Genomic DNA, 13,749 nt, shown 5'->3' on the forward strand with positions numbered 1-13,749 from the left:
ACAAAGTAAGAAGAGTTAAAAAGGTGGGGAAAAAAGATGCTTCAATCTGCACTCACGTCATCAGTTCTCTCTCTCTCTCTGGAGGTGGATGGCATTTTTCATCATGAGTCCTTTAGAATTGTCTTGAATCATTGTCTTGATCAGAGTAGCTCAGCTAAGTCTTTCACATGAATGAGTCCCGACTTGAGAGGCAAGCTGTTGCTAAAGTTGCTAAGCCAATGAACAATTAAAAATAATTGGATTTTAGTAACATGTTCCCTACGATGGATAAGGAAAGTGAGTATGAAACACATTAAATTTGCTTGAATTTAAACCAAAACACAGTTGAAACAGCACTGGGTTTATAGGCGATGAGGCTGGTTTAAAATCCTGCCACTTATTACCCATGTACCTTAGGCCTCAATTTCTACATTTGCAGGAGGAGATTGGACTAGTTGGCCCTAAGGTCCTTCTACCTCAGTTTGGGATCAAACCAAAATACCAATTTATATTTAAAAAACTGAATAATGAACTGCATTAAAGTATTTTCAATCCAAATCTCTTGCTTTTGGGGGTTTAGCAGGAATGAACCTAACCTGTATTTGTTTTTAAAATTATCTATTTCTGGCCCAGGCCCCATCCCTCTCCTTCTATCTTATAAGCTTTGAAAACTACCTCTCCCAACCTGGTTTCATGGATCAAAAGTCACACTAAGCTACCTCGGAGATCTAACACCCTCTCCCACAATAATAACAGGTCCTACAAGCTTGGATATCATGGGGTAGAAATGTTATAAAATAAATTTTTCTTTTATATGAAATAGAGCTATCTAAGGTCAGAACTATTGGAAATAAACTCAATGTATCTACATCTTTGGGATATATATTATATAGGATTTTGGAAATTAAAGATTCCTAACTTCTTTCAAAGCATACCTCAATTGCTACCTCCTTTACAGCTTCTTTTCTTGCCCTCCCCAGTTAGTGAGTGGCCTGTCTATCTTTTATACCACTGCTTTGTGTTGATTTTGTATGATGCATTTACTTTTCACTGAATATATTGTATCTTTTCAGTAAAACTCTAAGTCCCTTGAAAATTGGTTTTGTCTCACTTTTCTTTTTGTATCCTTAGCATTCTTACTGTAGCTCATTTTACACATGAGAAAACTGGGGCAAACAGGGATAAGTGACTTGCCCAGGGTCACACCAAATTTGAACTCAGGAGGAGGAGTTTTCCTGACTCAAGGACCAGCACTCTATGTCCTGCACCATCTAGCTGTCCCAAACACAAAATGAGCTAGAAAAGGATGGTAAGCTATTTTAGTATCGTTGCCAAAAAAATCCCAAAAGGTGTCACAGGGTAACTGAAAAAAATAATTAAACAGTAACAGGCACATGATAAAAAGCTTGATGATTGACTGAAAAATCAGAATAGAATCAAACATAGTATTGCTTATAAAAGAGATCAGTCTACTAATTGGTCTTCTCATCTCAAATCCTTTCCCCACTTAAGTATAGCTCCTACAGATGCCTTTTCATAAAGCACAATTTGTCCATGTCATCCCCCACGGTGCAGTACTCTTTCAACCATACCATTTTGCCTTTTTTCTATACCCATAGGGGAAAAACTATAAAACTATGTTCTGTTGCACAATGGGCCAGAAAGGAGAGAGACCTTAGTTGGAAGAAGCAAGGGGAGAAATCTCTAGGACCAATGGAAGAATAGAAAGAAGGTGTGAGGAATCACCTGGGACTGACAAGTGTTGCCTGGGGGTTATATCAGCAAAAGTTCCTGATCTACACAAGTGGCAAAGATCCACCTCCACTGACAACTGGTGGGAAGAAGGTGAGATGTGTTCCTGGCTTTGCATTTTGGAGCTCTGAAGGAGTTTCCCCATTGTAATTCAGGGTAATTGGGCTCTGTAGTACAGTAACATACTTAAGTTATGGATAGTCTGGGTAGTTTGGATCAATACTTCAGCTACAGTTTTTGGACTTCTAGAGAGATTACTACCATTTCTTTTTCTATGTGTTTATAGAGAAAGTCCTTTCTGATTTAGAAGCAATTGATTTAAAAATGCACTTTTAAAATTTAGAGACTGTTTATTGGCATGGTTTTTTTCTACTTTTAAATTTAAAAGCCCTTGAGCATATATAGAGGTGTTTAAGTTTTTTTCTTGTTAAATGTTTTATTGATGTCTTCTCTTTTTTTTTCACCATTCTGACTTCCCAGTGACACCTTCCACTCTACCCTTCAATAGCACCCTCTCTTATAGCAGATAAGCATAGATAAGCAAAACATTGCAGCGTCTGAAAATGCATGCCCCATCCATAGCTTGCTACCTCACTGCCCATTTTGGAGGCACACTTACCATTAGTCTTCTGAAGGCACTGCATTAATAAGACTTCTGAAGTCTATGAAGGTATTTTAAAATGTTTAAACATTTTAACATGTTTAGAACATTATTTTAAAGAAATTAAGTTATTTACATATAGAAGTTCTCTAGAGATTATCATTCCAATTGTTGAGATATTGCATTGAAATCCAAGATACCCAAGTTGTTTAAGTATTGAAATAGAGAACAAGATAAGTGTCGATAAAAATCGTTTCCTGAAATGGCCTCATTTCCTGTTGTTTGATAGGCATACTCAAACTAATGTAGTTGGCTTTTAAGTATACTAGAATATATTCAGTGAATGTGCTTTTTTAAAATCTTTTACAGCTTCAGTCCTTCCAAATAGTATGAATTTACTTTTCATACTGTAGAGATAGGACATAGATAGACTATTGAGTTCATTGGTATAGGGAACTCTTGGTGAAAAACTTAATCTACCATTGTAAGTTGGCATCTTCTTGGTAACTTACCATATAAGAGAGCTGCTTAAAGCATTGGGAAATTAAGTGACTTGCCTAGGGTCTCATAAATAAGATGTGTCTTGGCAAGGTTTGAATCTAAGTCTTGTCTCTGAGGCTATTACACCATTTCTGCCTTTGAGTTCTGTAAGTGGCTTTGCTTTTTTTTTTAAAATTCTTTTTGTGTGTATATCTCTAGGACTGTTTCCTTTTTCTTTGTTCACTTTCAAGTATGGCCTAGCAATGATATAATTGGACCAGTGATGATACTCTTTCATAATTTTTAATGTATTATTTGAAATTATTTTCCAGAATGGTTGCATACATTCACAGGTCCACCAACAATAAATACATCGGTGTGCTTGTTCTCCCACATCCACACCAACAGTTACTATTTTCCTTTGTTGTTATTTTTGCCATTTTGATGATATAAAGTGAAATCTCAGAATTGCTTTAATTTGTATTTCTCTAAGCAGTAGTAATTTGAAGCATTTTTTCATATCGCTATGGATACCCTGACAAGTCTTCCCTAGACAATTGAGTGTTCATATCCTTAGACCTTAGAAATGATTACTGTTTTTTTAGATTTTTTTTGAGGGGGGAAGGCAGAGCAATTGGGGTTAAGGGACTTGCCCAAGGTCACACAGCTAGTAAGTGTGTCAGGTGTCTGAAACTGGATTTGAACTCAGGTCCTCCTGACTCCAGGGCCGGTGCTCTACTCACTGTGCCACCTAGCTGCCCCAACGACTCCTATTCTTATAAATTTGAATAAATTCCTTATATATTTTGGAAATGAGAAACTTGCTGCAAACAATGTTCTTATCAGTTAGCTTTATTGGATTTGTTCCTGCAAAAACTTTCCAATTTTATGGATTCACACCTTGTTTAAACTTATCCTGTCCATAAATCTGGTAAGTAATTTTTTTCCCTATGATTGTTAGGTTTGTGTTCTCTTTGATTTGTTTCTTTTGTATTGATTTTTATTTCTTTTCTCTGTGAAGTCAGCATTTTTCCTTTGTGATTACTTTTGCCTACATTACTCCATTACTGGTTCTTTCCCACAGGCTTTCCTACTCCCCCACCTTATTCTCATTTTATCTGCCCCATTTTGTGTTCTTTAAATTTACTAAAATTGTTCATTTCTAACTGAAAAGAATTTAATCCCTTCTTTTGGTTCTTTGCCCACTCAGTTAATAAGTAGTTCAGAAATCTTCCCTTCTTCTCTCCCCTCCATTATAAGTAACATTCATTTTGTCACATGCTTTTCTAAGAAGTTTTCATTAGTCTCGTTCTTCTCATTATTTCTCTCCATGACCTATAGTATGTTCCTGTTTATTCTTTCTGTCTCATGAGGGCAGACCTTCTGAAGTACCATCCTCACACTTAGAAATATAAATTCATGAAGAAAGCAGCATTGTGTCTTGTTAGTCACACCGACTCCCAAGTCATAAGACCAAGGCCAACATCCTGCCCTTTTCACTACTGAAGCCAGGTTATCCTATCTCTGATTCTGTGTGCCCGCTATTATTCTAGAGCAGGGGTGGGGAATCTGTGGCCTTCAGGCCACCTGTGAAGTTTGGATTCAGTCGAAGGTCCGCACTTGAAGACCTAGAGGGCCACATGTGGCCTGGAGGCTGCAGGTTCCCCACTCCTCTTCTAGGATGTTGGCTCTCCTGAAATAGGGTGTAGCTGTAGAAGATATTTGCCTTTCTCTGTCAAGATGGTCTCCAAATGACAAATTCTCCCCAGATGAAATCCATTAAAAGGTCTTGGTATCTTTCCATATACATGTATCTCTTCCTTCATGGTAATGATCCTCCTCCATCCCAATTTCTCTGCACCATTGCTTTTATCCTATTCTTCCACAGCCCCTTCTGTTGTTGAGCGACTAAAGAAATTATCCCTTTATTGTTCATATATGGACTGGCTGTGAGTAGCCATCCAGCTGGCCTTTGTCTCTTATTCCCCACAACCCCACTCCCATGACTCTCCACTGTCTTAATACGCCCACAAAAGATACTGATTTATTTATAGGGAATCACAGTATTTAGTCTATGGAATATTATTGTAAGTCTTATAAGATCTCATTAGAGGCCATTGAATCCAAATCCCCCATTTTATAGATCAGAAAGCTTAAGATGGGGAGAGGCTAAGTGATTTGCCCAAGGTCACAAAGCTATATCTGAAGTGAGATTTGAACCCATTATACAGTCTTTTTCCTCCCTTTCTCCTGATTCTTTTAATTAACTTTAAATCTTTAGTCCCTCAGGTCCTTTTTGTTCATTGATGATCTTTCTTTATTCCTTCTGACCATCTGTCAGGTCAATTCTCCTTTTTTAAACATGAGAGAATGACTAAGCAGTAACATAATGTTACTTAGTCATTTCTTGCTAATTATATTTATTTATCTTCGTTGTATTTCTGTCATTTGAGAGTATTTTAAAGTTGAAAATCTGTTTTTTAAAAAAGAATGTCACAAGTTCCCCTCTTGTTGAAATTCCATCTTTTTCATACATGATTACTAGGCCTAGTCTGCAGTATATGTTATGAGTTATAGTTGTAACATACTATTATTTATATTGTGTGTGTGTTTATATGTGTGTGTAATATGCTATTTTTTCCCTCTGATTTTTCTTAACTGTACAGTAATACCTGGCTGCTTGCAAAAGTTGCTTGTCATTGAAATTGTGAAACTTAACCACTCCATGTTTTAGAGTTTAAAAATATTCTTTTTTCAAGTGACAACAGAAATTCGGGGCATTTTTCTTGTATTATTATTTCGAATATGATATTCAGTGTTTTTATTTGTTAGATTTGTCTTTGATGCTTAAGTTATCTTTGCACATCCTGTCTTCAAGGTCAGTTATTTTGGCTTATATAGAATTCACGTTTTTATAGTGTTGCCTTTTGTTTCTCTTCTGCAAATCCTTCCACTTCTGTATTTTTGTGTTTCACATCTTTCATTTTTTCTCTCTGATCCTCTATTTATTAAGAGAGAATATGTATTGTGTCTTCTAAGTACTGTAGTCTGCTGTTTTTTATTTACAGTTTTATTTTGAGAGTTTTTAGTTTGCTACCTAATTTCATTCTGAGTATTTCTTATAGTAGCTCTGTTTCTCATTTGAATCATTATGCAGTTTCTTGCTGCTGTTCCGTGATCCCTGGAGAGTCTGTAGAATTATCTTTTTTATCAGGAAATTTTGTTTCATTTTTCTTCAGTGTAACAGTGTTCATAGTGTCTTGGCCCCTTTTTTCAGTTTTCTACTAATTCTTTCTTTTGTCTTTATGATCCCCTTGTTGGTTTATTGCTTGTGAACAAAGTTTTTACTTAGGTTTTCTGCCTTTTTCTTTCAGCCTTTCTCTTATAATTCCAGTCACTTGAATGATGCACAGATCCTTGAGACTGGATAGCCTAGGAAAGTCATTTAACACTGTGTTTGCTTTCCTCGTCTGTAAAATAGGGATAACAATAGCACCTAGTGGGGTTGTTGTGAGGATCAGCACAGTGCCCTGGCACGTAGTAAGCTCTATTTAAATGTTAGCTGTTGTTCTCAGCCTCCTCTTGTTTGGCATTTTGGAAGAGAGGATTGGCCTCATCTGGGTTTCTAGTCTGCTTTGCTCTGGCAGGAAGCTCTTGCTTTTTTGGCATTGGGCTTTGTTCTGCCTCCGTCTTCTGTTCTTCCTTCCTTCCAAAGGCTTTTCTCTTTCCTTTGTATGACTGGATAGAATTAGAGTCTTGGTTTTTGTGGCATTTGGTATGGGGGCAGGAGGAATGTTTGATGCTGTCATTGTCATGGGAAGAACAGGAAAGGCCCCTTATGGCTTCACCCTGAAGCTAAAGCCTGTGATTTTACTGTGCTTGCTTCTCCCAGCCTGGGAGATGGGTTAGGGAGTTGAGTTAGTGGGAATGTTAAATATTTAAATCCTTTAATGGAGGTTTTTCTTATCTTCTGTGGAGCTAGTGCTACCATGATGAATTCTAATGATAATCACCCTACTGTCCCATAAAAAAGATCAGCTCAAAGATACTCTCAAGCTATACCTGAAATGATTATGTCTTCTTTATACGCCTTAAGTCCAGCTTCTGCTACCCAAGCAAGTGTTAATATGAAAAGGGAGTACCACCATATATTATTATTGTGGTAAATTCATACAACTCAAGCGATTGGCAGGATGGTGGAGTAGTTTTGTTTTTGTTTTTAGAAAACTTTTCGAGTCACAACCTTAAAGAAGGGATTATGGGTCAGAAACAGTCTGCCATCTAGAGCAGGGCTGTCCAACCTTAGGTTTTTATTGAAACAATAGACAAATATATTTTGATTTGCCATTTTAGTGAGAGCTCTGCCATAGCTTGGCTTTGTTTACTAAAGCATTTATGTAAATTTCTATGCTTGTAGGTGGGCCACATAAATCTTACTGCCGTGATCTGGAGTAACTAAAGCTGGATCCACAAGATAAGAAGACAACAAATTTACAGTTCTGGGAGACTGGAAGAATGGTAGTGTCCTTGACAGAAATGGGGAAGTTCAAAAGAAGGAAAGGTTTTGGGGAAAAGATAGTAAGTTCTGTTTGGGACATGATGTAATTCTCACATGTCTCTAGGATATCAAGTTTGAGGGGTTCAGTAAATAGGCTATTGGTGATGTGGGACTGCAGTTCCCCATTTATTCTGAGCTCCAGTTCAGAAGAGAGACTAGATTAAATAAAACCAGTGGGAACTATTGAAGTCCTCAAGAGAGAATGTAGAAAGGGAAGAGTAGAGGGCTCAGGATAAAACCTCAGGATAAAACCCATACTCAGTGGATGTTATATGGATGAAATTGTATTATTATAGTTATGATGAAAATCCAGATTTAGGATTTAGGAGGAAAGGATGGTCACAGTAGGGTCAAAATCAGCAAACAAGTCACAAAAGACCATTGGATCTGTCAATTAAGAGATTATTGGTTAGAGTCTAACCCCTTAGTTGGAGTCTAACCATTAGGCCATTTGGTGAAAGCAGTTTAGCAGAAGGTCTCTATATTCTCTTAGTGACCTCATTATCTCATGGATTTAATTTAATCCAGCCCAAGGCTCTTTTCTGAGTTCCACTACTACCTTACTATCTGACTCTTGGGCATTTCAAGGAATGACCTGGAGATATTTGAAACTCAACATATCCCGGAAAGAACTCATTATCCTTCCTCCAAGCCCTCCTCTCCACTGAGCTTCTCTATTTCTGGCAAGGATATTCCTATTCTTACACTTCCTAAATTGTAGAGAAATGAGGAATGAGTGAAAATGAAGTAGAAGCAATGACTGTAAATAGCCTAGGATGATAGTTTGGGGAAATTTTAGGGTCTAAAGGACAATTTTTTAGAATGGAGAAATGCTTACATTTGAAAGCAACTGGAAAGGAAGATATTGAGTATATGCGTGTGTGTGTGTGTGTGTGTGACAGAGAGAGAGCGAGAGAGAGAGAGAAAGAGAGAGAGAGAGAGAGAGAGAGCAATTGAAAGCCATTCTGCTGAAGGGGGTTGAATTAAGAGCACACATGGGAATATTGTCCTTGGCTAGGAGAAGGACCACTTGTCTGGGACTGGAGGACAGTAAAGGATGGTGTTAAAGGAACTTGAGATAAAGAACAGAGAAGAGGAGGAGTTCGTGGTGAATGCCTCATTTTTTTTCAGTGAAGTATGAGACAAATCCTTCAACTGAGAGTGTGAGTGAAGAGGAAAGTTTAGGAGTATAGAAGAGAAGGTTTAGAACAGCTTCTGTGGGAAGTAAGATAGATAATCCTTTAGGAGGATTGAAAGGATTGCCGTAATGCAGTAAAGAATCAGGTAATGTTCACTACACAGATGAATGCCACATTTAAATGTCCACCCTTAATCTGTGTCCTGTTCAAATGAGTCCTGTTCAAATTTGGCCTGAGACACTGGTTGTGTGACCCTGGGCAAGTCATTTAACCCTATTTGCCTCAGTTTCCTCATCTGCAAAATGAGCTGGAGAAGGAAATGGTGAACCATTCCAGTATCTTTGCTAAGAAAACCTCAAATGGGGTCATAAAAAGTCAGACACAACTGAAAAATGATTGAACAACAACCCTGTACAGTTTCTCGATCACTTAATCGAAAACCATTTTTAAGTGCATACTGTATACCCAGGCGCTGGGCTAAAAACTGGGTCTAGAAGGAAAAGGCAGAAACATTCCTTGTCCTCAGGAGCTTACATTCTAATGGGGCTTGTTGTTCACTTGTTCAGTCATCTCTGACAATTTGTGACCCCATGAAGCACAGCACGCCAGGCCCTTCTCTCCTCCACTATCTCCCTAAGCCTGTCCATGCTCATATTCGTTGCTTTCATGATACTATTCATCGCATCCTCTGCCACCCCCGTCAGTCTTTCCCAACATCAGGGTCTTTTCCAGTGAATCCAATCTTCTCATTATGTGGTCATAGTATTTAAGCTTCAGCTTCAGTATTTGACCTTCCAGTGAATAGTCTGAATTAGTTTCTTTAATTATTGACTGATTTGATCTCCTTGCTATGTAAGAGACTCTCAAAAGTCTTCTCTATAACACCACAATTCAAAAGCCTTGATTCTGCAGTGTTCTGCTTTTCTTATGGTCCAACTCTCAGAACCATACATCACTACTGGAAAAACCACAGCTTTAACTATATGGACCTTTGTCAGCCAGGCGATGTCCTTACTTTTTAGTATGCTGTCCAGATTTGCCATAACTTTGTTGCCAAGGAGCAAGCATCTTTTAAGTTATGGTTGCATTCACTGTCTACGGTGACTTTTGAGCCCAAGTGTATAAAATCTGACACTGCTTCCATTTCTTCTCCCACTGTTTGCCAGGAAGTGCTGGGACTAGGTGGCAAGATCTTAGTTTTTTAATGCTAAGCTTCGAGCTAGCTTTTACACTCTTCTCTCTCACCCTCATCAAGGGGCTTCTTCATTTTTCTTCACTTTCTGGCATCAGAGTGAAATCTTCTGCATATCTGAAGTTGTTGATATTTCGTCCAGCAGTTAATTCCAGCTTCTCTGTTGTCCATCCTGGCATTTCACATGATGTACTCTGCATAAAGGTGACACTCTGTAGCCTTGTACTTCTTTCCCACTCTTAAACCAATCAGTTGTTCTATGTTTGGTTCTAACTCTTGCTTCATCCTCATACAGGTTCCTCAGGAGACAGGTAGATGATCCTGGTACTCCCCTGTCTTTGAGGACATCGTCAAAGGCTTTAGTGCAGTCAACGAAGCAGAAGCAGATGTTTTTCTGGAACTCCTTTGCTTTCCCCAGTAATCCAGTGAACATTGACAGTTTGGTCTCTAGTTCCTCTACCTCTTTGAAAACCAGCCTGCTCTTCTGGTAATTCTTGGTTCACGTATGCTGAAGTGTAGCTTGCAGAATCTTAAACATAACCTTGCTTGCGTGTGAAATGAGCACAAGTGTTTGGTAATTTGAACATTCTTTGGCTTTCCTCTTCTTTAGGATTGGAACAAAAACTCAAAAACTGATCTTTTCCAGTCCAGAGACTACTGTTGAGTTTTCCAAATTTACTGGCATATTGAGTGCAGCACTTTAGCAGGATCATCTTTTAGGATTATAAATAGCTTAGCTGGAATTCCGTCACCTCCACTAGCCTTATTGTAAGCAGTGATTTATTTCTAAGACATGCTTGACTTCATTCCCCAGGATGTCTGGCTCTAAATCAGTGAACACACTGTTGTGGTTATCAGTAATGTTAAGATCTTTCTTGTATAGTTTTTCTGTGTGTTCTTGCCATCTCTTCATAATCTCTTCCATTTCTGTTAAATCCCTGCCATTTTTATCTTTTATCATGCCCATTTTGCATGAAATGTTCCCTTGATGTCTAATTTCTTTGAAGAGATCTTCAGTTGCATGTATCTTTCCTTTTCTCTTTTATCTTTTGCTTTCCTTCTTTCCTCCAGTTATTTGTAAATTCTCATCAGACACCATTTTGGTTTCTTGCTCTTCTTTTTTTGGGGATATTTTTTGTGGGGATATTTTTGGTTCCCTCCATCATATTTTTCTACTGTTTATACCTTTCTCTCTCTCTCTCCTTTCACCCTGTCCCTCCTCACCAGTGCTTTGCTTCTGACTAGTGCCTTCCTCAATCAGCCCTCCCTTCTATAAGCACCCCAATACTTTTCTTTCCTTTTTTCCCTCCTCTTTCCCTATAGGATAAGATAGATTTCTATACCCAACTGAGTATGTTTGTTATTCCCTCTTTGAGCCATCTCCAATGAGAGTAAGGTTCAAACAATGCTCACCCTCTCTCTTCTTTCATTCTACCGTAATAGGTATTTCATGCCTCTTCATGTGATATAATTTACTCTATTCTGCCTCTTTCTTTTCTCCCAGTACAATCTTTTTTTCACCCCTTAATTTTTTTAATATCATCACATCAAAGTCAACTTATGCCTACATCCTCCATCTATATATATTCCTTCTAACTGCCCTAACAGAGAAACAGTTCTCAAGTTTTGCAATTATCATCTTCCCATGTAGGGATATAAACTTTTTTTTCTTTCTTGTTTACTTTATGCTTCTCTTGAATCTTGTATTTGAAGATAGAATTTTCCGTTCAGCTCTGGTCTTTTCCTTAGGAAAGTTTGAAAGTTCACTATTTCATTGGGTCTTTTCCCCTGAAAGATTATTCTAAATTTTGCTTGGTAGCTGATTCTTGGTTGTAATCCAAGCTCCTTTGCTTTCTAGATATAATTTCCCAAACCCTCCAGTCCTTTAATGTAGAATCTGCTAAGTACTAGATAATACTGACTCTGGCTCTTTGATATTTGAATTGTTTCCTTCTGGCTACTTGCCATATTTTCTCCTTGAACTGATAGTCCTGGAATTTGGCTACAATATGTCTTGGAATTTTTATTTTGGGATCTCTTTCAAGAGGTGATTGGTGAATTCTTTCAACAACTATTTTATGCTCTGGTTCTATGATATGTCAGGGCAGTTTTTCTTGATAATTTCTTGAAAGATGCTGTCCAGGCTTTTTTTTTTTTTTGATCATGGATTTCAGGTAGGCCAGTAATTCTTAAATTCTCTCTCCTGGGTCTATTTTCCAGGTCAGTTGTTTTTTCCAACGAGGTATTTTACATTTTCTTTTATTTTTTCATTCTTTTGATTTTGTTTGACTAATTCTTGATGTCTTGTAGAAATCAGCCTTTTCCATTTGGCCAGTTCTGCTTCTTTTTTTTTAATACTGGAAAACTTTTTATTGTAGGAGGAGTGGGATAGCTGGACACAGTTTAGATGATTCCAATTTTGTTGGCAAAATCTAAAACATCGCAGTTGGACATAGACCTTTTCTCTGTCAGGCTGGATCAGTGTGTTGACCTAGGCCATGTTAATGTCATACAGCTTCTTTACCACCTGCTTAATCTGATACTTGTTAGCCTTGACTTCCACAGTGAAGACTAGGGTGTTGTCCTCAGTCTTCTTCATAGCAGACTCAGTGGTCAAGGGGAACTTAATGATGGCATACTGATCCAGCTTGTTTCTCCAAGGAGCACTTTACCAAGGGTATTTGGGCTGCCTTCAAACTCTTAGTGTCTTGGGTCATCGGAATATGGAGAATGCCTTGGACTGGGCTTCTGTCTTGGGGGGACAACAGGTTCCTTCTTCACCTTCAGTGCCATCTTGGGGGAAAGGTGCCAGTTCTCCTTTTGAAAGAGTTCTTTTCTTCAGTGGATTTTTTCCCTCCATGGCTAGATCTGTTTTTTAAGGAATTGTTTTTGTCAGTCCATTTTTGTGCTTCCTTTTCCAAGCTGTTGATTCTTGCATAACTCATTTCTTTTCCCAATTTTTCTTCTACTTCTCTTATTTGATTTTTAAAATCTTTTGTGAGCTCTTCCAAGAGGACTTTTTGGGCTTGAGACCAATTCATATTCCCCTTTGAGGCTTCTTTTCATGCAGGCATTTTGACTTTATTGTCCTCTTCTGAATTTGTGTTTGGATCTTCTCCATCACCATAGTAGCTTCCTGTGGTCGTGGCTTTTTTGTTTTTTTACTCATTTTCTAGTCTATTTTGTGACTTTTAAAGTTGAACTCTGGTCTTGGAGTGCAGGAGACACTGTCCCAAGCTTCTTGTGCTGCGGTCAGGGGCTTGGTCATTGGCTTTCTGTGCATGGCCTCTAGGGCTTGTGGCTTCCTCACTGAGCTAGGGTGGCCTGGCCTAAATGGCAATTTACCTGCTGTTCTAGGGCTGGAGGCCTCACAGCTAGCCTGCTAAGCCAGGATGACAGGGCTTAGGTTGCTCATCTCTGCTGTAGCTAAGGGCTTCCTGCTGTCTTACGCCTCCTGTTACACCTTCTGTTCTGGGCTGCGCTCCACTTTTACCCAAGTGAGACAGACCTTTCCTGAAGTCTTTCTAAGTTATCTGAAAATGGAAATTATTTTACTCTGTCTTTTTGTGGGTTCTGTTGCTCAGATTCCAGTTAGAGAAAACTGGGGAAAGCTCAGGCAACCTCCTGGCTTTTCTCCACCATCTTGACTCTTTTTTTTTTTCTAATTCACATTTTTCTTTGAGGCTTTGCTTGTAGTTCTTTTCCTGTTATTTTCTTCTGAGTTAGTATCTTGATCTTTCTCACTACCATAGTTGATTTTTATCATCAGGTTCTTTTTTGTTGCTGTTGTTTGCTCATTTTCCCAGCCAATTTCATTACTTTGAACTTTATGTTAAAATTGGGCTCTGCTCACCTATGGATGGGGAACATTGTGCCAGACTTAAAGCTTTTTCTTGCTGCTGTTTTCAGAGCTAGTTCTGTGTTTCTGTAAGTTTTCGGTGCATCCAAGGTGGTATGATCCAGATAATGCCTTGGTCACTGCTCTTCTGGTCTGTGCCTTGGTCTTTACCTAGAAAGGACTCTGACTTCCCTGCGGCCACAAGCATTA

General features: G+C 38.4%; 1 protein-coding gene across 2 annotated transcripts in view; it reads left to right on the forward strand.

Annotated features, from left to right (window-relative positions):
* The window catches only part of CDC42SE2 (CDC42 small effector 2), a 128,379-nt gene that overhangs the window by 8,398 nt on the left and 106,232 nt on the right, over nucleotides 1-13,749 (forward strand). The window contains exon 2 of one of the 2 annotated variants that reach the window (XM_036737584.1): nucleotides 1,599-1,824. The exons of the other annotated variant lie outside the window; for it this stretch is intronic. The gene's annotated coding sequence lies outside the window, so the exon portion shown is untranslated. The remainder of the gene's footprint in view (nucleotides 1-1,598; nucleotides 1,825-13,749) is intronic. 2 annotated transcript variants of the gene reach the window in all.

The sequence above is a fragment of the Trichosurus vulpecula genome, chromosome 1 (genome assembly GCF_011100635.1).
Source record: "Trichosurus vulpecula isolate mTriVul1 chromosome 1, mTriVul1.pri, whole genome shotgun sequence".
NCBI classification, from domain to species: Eukaryota; Metazoa; Chordata; class Mammalia; order Diprotodontia; family Phalangeridae; genus Trichosurus; species Trichosurus vulpecula.